Genomic DNA, 8,262 nt, shown 5'->3' on the forward strand with positions numbered 1-8,262 from the left:
TAAGTGCATCTAGGACCTGGGGGAGCTTCAGTGACATGTAGACCTTTTACTGGGGTGAAAGGTGAACCTTTCAGGGAACCTCTGAGCCTGGTTTATCAGAGATCTAGGTACTTCCAAAAGGCAAGCTCACTGTACCACCTCTGTATTCTTCTCTCCTCTTGCTTAAAATGTCATGATGACCGGGGCTGAGGTCTTAGGGTGCCTAGAATCCTCCTCTGGCTCATTACCATTCCACCCCTCTGATAAAGAACTTTGCCAAACCTTTAGTGAATCCAGATGTCAGAGCTAAGTGTCTGCGTTGTCCAGCCTGAGCTCTTCCTGAAGATGATAAATTAGGAGGAGGGAATCTTTTTTGCAGCCAAAAGAAAGGCAAAGAAGGCTGTTGGTCAGCTCTGGCTCCTTAGCGCTGACCCCCCAACTCTGCAGGCTGCTGGCCTGAGCCCCTGAATCTACTTTTAGTTTGCCCTTCAGCTCTTTCCAAAATAACTTCCAGTGAATAGGCAGAGAAATCTGTCTCAGCAGTGACACCCTCAGCAGAGAAACTGGGACCAGGCTCCTTGGTGGGTCTAGATCCTGTGTTAGGACGGCAGGCACACTTAGATTGGGAGCCTTACCCCATGGAGGGGAACTGGCATGTCTCCCACTTGCAGAGAGGGGAGGCACCTGGCTATAGTTTGCTCAGGGAGAATTTAACTTTTAGGAAAATGTTTCCTTTTGATCTGGCAAAGCTACAAGGGAACCAGTGCAGAGTCTTTGGGAAAATTTGGGACTAGGGGCAGAAAAGTATATTTTTCTCCTTCATATCTTTAAAAAAATGTTTTTCCCTATGAGTTGGAGAAAGCGACCAATTACTTCTCCTTCTTCTCAATCTCGCTCTCTGTTCTTCTTAAAAGAAGCTAACCTGGCGATTACAAATAAAAACTTTCAGGCAGTACTCACAAGATTCCACGTGGGTGGTTTTACAGGACCTCGAGCTTTGCTTTCTGTTTGTGGACGTGTGACAGCTTTGCTTTCTTTAGATTCTTCTTCCAGACTGTTTCATGAGTTCTGAATCCCCAGGTGTGTTCCACATACAAGGAGGGCCCATGGAACTGTTCTTACATTAATCCTGTTTCCTAGGACATGTTCAAGGCAGATCAGGCTTTAGGCTACACCTAAATGCTTAACGATTGGAGGAGATGAAAGCAGTAACCAATGAAAGCCCTGGTCATTCTCTCCAGCAGCCCTCCCTGTCAACACAGATAGGTCTTTCGTTCCAAACTGTTTTGTCCTATAGCTGCCTATTTCCTGGCACTGGCAAACTATTTTGGAATTACAAGGAGTAGTAATTATGCGGCATGTGCAGCATCACTTTCGCTCCTATAACCGTAGTGTATGTCAATAATTGATCAGGGGACTCTTTACCAATGAACCCAGATATGTGCTCAGATTTCTTCTTAACAGAGTTTTCCAGAGAGTCACTTCTAGTTGATAAGGGTTGTCTAGATGATAAAACCTGTTTGCCACTCCTGGTTTATAGTGTACATACTGTTCTTACAATAAAAGCCAAAGGTTAAAAATGCAATGGAATTATTTTTTTTGTTTATGTAGGTTTCTGTTTATTGATAATGGCAAACTCAGCATTTTAATTTTATTTTGCTTATTTAACTGAACTGCCTGGGTGCCTCATGCAATTCTGCCATATAAAATGTCCTAGTGGACACACTGCACATTTACTAAAATTTATTTATTTTTATTCATTTCATAGCAATAGCTACATTTATCCTAATGTGATTTTGCATATTGTATTTTATGTGCAGTTTAAATCGAATTTTTTTTCTGATTTTTACTATAGTTGAGAGGATTACATGTTAATTTTTGCCTATGGCAATAACCATGCAAAGTAACTGTGGACCTTCAAATGAATTAGGCCAAACAAAAAACAGCTAGCACTTATTAAAGTCTAATACATATTTGGCCTAATTTAAAAGTGCTTTACTTATATTACTATAATTTTAAAATCTTTACCACAGACCTATCAAATGGATACTCTCATTTTTCTCATATTACAGATAAGGAATCTAAGTTCTCGAGAACTTATATAACCCACCAGAACCGCACCGGTGGTAAAGGATTTGAACGCAGCCAGTTGAGATTCGAAGCCTTTCAGCCACTGTACTTTTTCCCATGATTAAAAGAGAAGCTTCAACCGTAAAGGTGAATTATGCAGTTCAGTGTCAGGATGCTCATTTTGAATATACAGAATCAGATCTATTAGATCTGTTGGAGTCTCCATATTTTAAAGTAATAACTTTAAATTTTAAAATTAGATTAGATTATGAATTAGATTATGAAATTAAATTAGCAAATTTATAATTGTCTAAATAAACTATAACATTTATATGTAAAACTGGTCATCTCAAAAGCCTAACAAGTTATATAGATGCATATTACCACCTTTAAAAATGTTAAGCCAAGTGTCTTCTAAAGATACTTACTCTAAGCTATAAAACTTTAAATTCTAAAATATTATGTGTTTGACCTCAATTTATCAGATCTGTTTGTTTCTATTTGTTCTGAAGGAAAAGAGTAAGATGGAAGAAACAGTATATTTCTCTTTACAAGGAATGGAAATTTCTGGCAATTTTATGTCCTAGACTTTCAGTGACACTTAATATTCATCAACTCTTGAGGCCCACACCTAGAACTTAAATCATGCTTGGTTATCTGAGTGATACGTGGTTAATTGTGAATCACAAAATAAAACTTTTTTTTAAGAATTAAAAAATTTTAATGCAGTTTAGATTAGCAATTCTGGTTCATTTTAGCTCCTTCACTGACAAACCCAAGGGCAGAGACTGCTTCAGTTTCTCATTGTCTGTGATGACCAAGGTATAAAGGTATCTGCTGCATCGAATTTTCACCCATTTCCCATTTGCCCTGAGAATACTCGCCAGCGGTGCTTGCAGCTGCAGCATTTACCTGAAGATAACTCCCGGATTACAGTCCTAACCTTAGACTCAAAGTTTGCCACAAAATATCTCGCTTTTATTATTTTCACATCGCTCTAGCATATCTATAGTCTTTGGAAATAAATGACATCATTCTACTTAAAGCATTCTGTTTTTAGGAATGGTATTTCAATTTACAAAATATAATAATTCTCGATCACTGAAAATGTTACATCCTAGAAAATGTAGCATTCCTACGTGTGATGTTAATATCATTCTCAAACAATTTTTAGCTGAAAATTCATTCGATGAATCTTATTTTTCCAAAATGGATGATTCCGATGATTTTTCAGATAGTATTTCTGAAGACTATACAGTCAGGCCTTTGTTTGATTTGGAATCTGGTGGAAACAGCCCCGCATCAGCTGACTCGGGTGCCGCTCTGAAGTGGTCAACTTGTGTCAAAGATATAACTTTACTGGCACATCTGGCAGGAAAATTGATGTCAGCAATACCACTTACCCACTACAGTATTTTGAACAATTCTTTACTGAGGAATCGGTTTCAAATATCACTAGCGAAACAAATGCCTAAGCTACCTTGTTGGCTTCAAAGCCACCTGGTCTAAAAGGATTTTTACGAATGGATAAATGGTAAGACTCTGACCATGACAAACTGAAAGTCTTTTTTGCAGTAATGTTACTACTGCAAGGTATTGTGCAGAAACCGAGCCGGTTTTGGTCGATAAGGCCTCTTTTGGATATACCGTCTCTCAGGCAAATTATGACTGATGAAAGATTTTTACTTTGGCTTTGATTCCTGCATTTTATCAACAATTCTTCCACTGGTCAATCAAAGACCCAGATTTCATTGCAGAAGATCAAACCCGTGTTCAACTTTCTCGTAAATAAGCTTTCAACTGTATATATTCCAAACAGAAACATTGTAGTTGAGGAATCACTGATGCTGTTTAAGGGGCAGTTAGCTATGAAGTAGTACATCCTGACGAAACAAGCACGATTTGATCTCAAGCTTTATGTACTTTGTGAAAGTCGGTCTGGTTATGTTTGGAATGCGCTTGTTCACACAAAGCCCAGTATGAATATGAAAGATTCAGCTGATGGTCTGAAATCATTGCACATTGTTCTTAGCTTGGTCAATGACCTTCTTGACCAAGGATATTGTGTCTTCCTCGATAGCTCTTATACATCTCCCACGCTTTTCAAAGTTACATCAAAACAGGACTGATGCAATTGGGACAGCTCCTTTGAAGAGAGAATGAATGCCAAATGATCTGGAGAAAAAAAAGGATTGCAAAAGGGATAACTGTAGCCACATTCTGTGGTGAACTTATGGCACTGAAATGATGTGAAAAGAAGGAGGTGACAATGTTGTCGACATGCCACAATAATACTGTGATTGAAGTAGATAACAGAAATGAAAAGAAAGCATGTGTCATTGTAAATTATAAAAAGAATATGAGAGCAGTGTACTTGGCCAATCAGATATTCACTTCTTATCAAACTGAGCACGAAAGGCACAAGTTTTGGTATAAGAAATTCTTTCGCCACCTTCTAAATATTACAGTGCTGAACTCCTGCATCCTGTTCAAGAAGGACAATTCCAAGCACACCATCAGCCATGTAAATGTCAGACTGACGTTGATTGAAAGCATGCTAGAAAAGCAAGCCAGGGCAGCAACATCTTCGAGGTTGTCTGCACCCTGATGATGTCACACCTCTTTGCCTGTCTGGAAGACATTTCCCCAAGAGCAGACCACCAGCATCAGGGAAACAGAATCCAACTGGTTGCTGCAAAGTCTGCTGCTCTCACGACAAGGATGGCAAGAAGATCCTGAGAGAAACGTGATATTTTCCACGTTGTGTTGTTCCATGCTTTGAAATTTATCACAAAAAAAAAGGATTTTAAGTACTGATCATCATATACATTTCTGTTACATCAGGATTAGAGACACATTCTGTTTAGCAATAACGCCAAGAACAATTTTTATATTTTATTTTCACATTGAAAACCAGTCAGATTTGCTTCAGCCTCAAAGAGGGTGTTAATGTAAAATTAGATTAACACTGGCAGTGAGCTGCACTTTTATTTTCTAAACGGGAAGTGGGTTAAAGTTCACGTTATCTTTATTTTTCTCGATTGACCAATTTGGCATCTTTTCGCCTGGCTGTGAGCAGGAAGTCCTTGATTTCCTCCATTTTGTGATCCATGGCCATGAGGCTCACAGAGTATGTGGCCAGTACAGCAAGTGGCAAGAGGCAAAGAGGGTGAAAAAGACAAAACTTTTAATAATTGTATTGCTTCTCCTGCCCATGTACAAATGCCTTTGGACTTCTAACTGGACTAGCCAATGGAAAGGATGGCAGAATCCTAAGGGGTAAATGACCAAAGAAGGCTGTTCACATTTGGACAACAATAATTGAAAATGGTCAGTAGGTTTGTGGCTACTTTGAAGTGGAATACAGAGTATAGGCACTTACTCTGATAGCTCGTAACTAGATAGCTATGGTGTGTTTTTGTTTTTGTTTTTGTTTTTGTTTTTTGGTCTGAAATCTATAGGTAGATAGATGATCCTTACTTATCCAATCAGTCATGCAGGCATGCATCATCCATTCTTGCACTGATAGCTATAGCTACTGAGCATCTTGCATGTGCTCGGCACTTCTAAAGTTTTGATATTGTGGGATGCATCTTCCATTTGGTGCAGGAGGACAGACAATAACAAAATAACAAACAAATAGTAGGAAGGAAATATGGTAATGACGGAAAGCAAAGGGTCCGAGAATAGTGGAATTTAGACCTAAAGGAGCTAAGAATCCGAGAGTAGTGGAATTTAGACCTAAAGGAGCCAGGCTGGCAAAGAGCCTTGACAAGTGAATGCCAGGTAGAAGGAGACACAGATCCTCAAACTCAGGGCTTGATCTGCTCCTGGAACCAATGGGAGGCCGGAGCCTTCAAGTGTGATGATCAGGGGCAAGTGGCAGGAGTGAGACCCAAAAAGTAGGTGGGAGTCAGATCAGGTAGGCTTTAGGAATGAAAGCAAGCTTGAGCTTTATTCTGAGTCAAGAGGGCCCCTTTGAAGGGCTTCATTCTCTTGCTTAAAATCATTCTCTTGCTGCTGTTGGACATGATTTGTTGGGGAAAAGAGATGCTAATAGCAAGAGCAATCCAAAAACTCTTCTGCACTCAAATAATTGCTCACTGGAAATTACTCAAACTTGGAGTAATGTAAGACATTAATTTTATAGACACATTCTGGATTGTAAGTTTCGGCAGTGGTTATGGGAATGTTTCCCCTGGCTAATGTTATTACAGACCTGTGTTGTCCATAGAGAAAGAAGCAGTCACAGTTCCCAGCTGTCTTACTTGCTGGGCCCTTTTCAGTGGACACACCTGTTGGGGTGTATTGATTTACTGCTTGGACACCTGCAGGGATCATTTATTTCTCTCTACAATAGAAGTGTTTTCAGGGAAACACTTTTCACAGTTACCTGAGCAACTTAATACAATTTCATCATTGGTAGAAATAAGCATAATCATGTGTGACCACAAAAGGATTAAAAAAATATTTGTCCACTCACGAGGAGGTAGAGTGCATGTGGGAGACTGTGAACAGATGTATGGGCTTTGGGGAGAGGGCTTGTCAGGGCCACCCACTTACTTCCTTCTTCCTTACCACAGAAAGAGAAAAAATGCATTTGAGTGAAATGCACCTCTCAGAAAGAGACAGGACTATAATTTTAGATATGTCTATATTTGAAAACAGATTTTTCTTTTCTAAGGGAAAAAGTAAATTTTTCTGAGACGGAGTCTCACTCCCAGGAAATTTGCTACATGAACATTAGCTTGCTTAGTAGATTCTTTCATAAGTACTGAAGGTCTTGAGATCAGGGCTATGTTCCATCTTTGTGTCCTCCATTCTTCCTCTTCCTAGGAGTTGACAGCTTGGTTCTGTAGGCCAAGATCTCCCCAAGAGTTTGACCTTGTGGCCTGGGGCTGCCAGCTAGTTCCTTTTAAGAGGTCCAGGCTTGGTGCCGATTTCCACAGTCTCTGTTCTGGTTTCCCTTGCATAAAGAAGACTTGTTGCTGTGGGCCTAGGACTCCAGTTGACATTTCTTCAGAGAGGAGAGGCTTAGAACTGTGAGGCCAAGGCACTCCTTCATTTTCTGTTAGGGAAATATAGAAGAATTGCTGTGGGCCAGTTTCTCAGCTCCAATTCCTGGAAATAGGGGAAGAGATTGGAACTGCAAAACAAGGTCAGCACTCCGGTTCCTGATTAGAAATCCAGGCGGGAGTCAAGGTCCTAGTTCTTGACTTAAGATTCTCTTACTGGAGGACTGGCTTGTCCTTTGGGGTAAGGTCTCCTACCTACTAGTATTCAGAGAGGCCAAGCTTATTTCCATGGGTTCCAGCCTCCCTTGAACTTATTGTTAGAAAAAACAGCCTTTGTAAATTGGGCCTGTGTCACCACTCCATATCCTTTCAAGGGAAGACAGTGTTGCTGGTATGAACGGAGTCTTCCATTCTTCCTTTTGTTTGGAGAAGCCTCGTTTGTTTGTGGGCCATACACTCCACCTGATTTTCTGTTCAAAGGGGCTACCATGGGTGTAGTGTGAGTTGTTGTTCCTTTTAGTCTGTTATAAATTAGATGGTCTTGAACTTAGGAGCCTGGGTCTGCACTCTCCTTCCTGTGAGGAGGGTATAGGCTTGGTTTCACAGGCCTAAGTCTCAACTCTAGTTTCCCTTGCATAAAGACGAGCTTGTTGCTTTGGGCCTAGGACACCACTCGACATTCGTTCAGGGAGGATAGGCTTAGAACCATGGGCCCAGGCCATGACTTCAGTCTCTGTTAGGAGAAGACAGAAGAAATGCTGTGGGCAGTTGTCTCAGCTCTACCTTCTGGAATAGTTGAATGGATTGGAACTACAAGCCAAAGTCACTATTCTCACTCCTAACAGAAAGTCCAGGCCTGGAGCCAAGGTTCTAGTTCTCCAGGAAAGATATTCTTACCAGAGGAAATGCTGGCCTTGTGGTTTAAGATCTCCGATCTACCAATTTTCAACATGGGCAGGCTTGGTGGCTTTAGACCAGGGTTCCGTTGTATTAATGTTTGACAGAGAATGGCTTTTGTCAAGGGTCCAGGTCTCCAATCTACATCATTTGAAGGAAGGAGAGTATTTTTACCCTGAACAGAGGTCTTCTTTCTTTTCTGTAAGAGTATAGAGCTTTGATCTGTGGGCCATTCACTGCACATTAGTTTCTGTCACAGAGTCTAGGTTATTGGTAGTGTGAGTAGGTCTTTTGCCTAGTC

At 40.4% G+C, this 8,262-nt stretch overlaps 1 pseudogene; it reads right to left on the bottom strand.

The window, feature by feature from the left end:
• Positions 1-2,798: 2,798 nt before the first annotated feature.
• On the bottom strand, positions 2,799-5,161 carry LOC120584417 (60S ribosomal protein L38-like; annotated as a pseudogene).
• Positions 5,162-8,262: the final 3,101 nt, after the last annotated feature.

Source organism: Pteropus medius, unplaced genomic scaffold (genome assembly GCF_902729225.1).
Source record: "Pteropus medius unplaced genomic scaffold, Ma_sr-lr_union100, whole genome shotgun sequence".
NCBI classification, from domain to species: Eukaryota; Metazoa; Chordata; class Mammalia; order Chiroptera; family Pteropodidae; genus Pteropus; species Pteropus medius.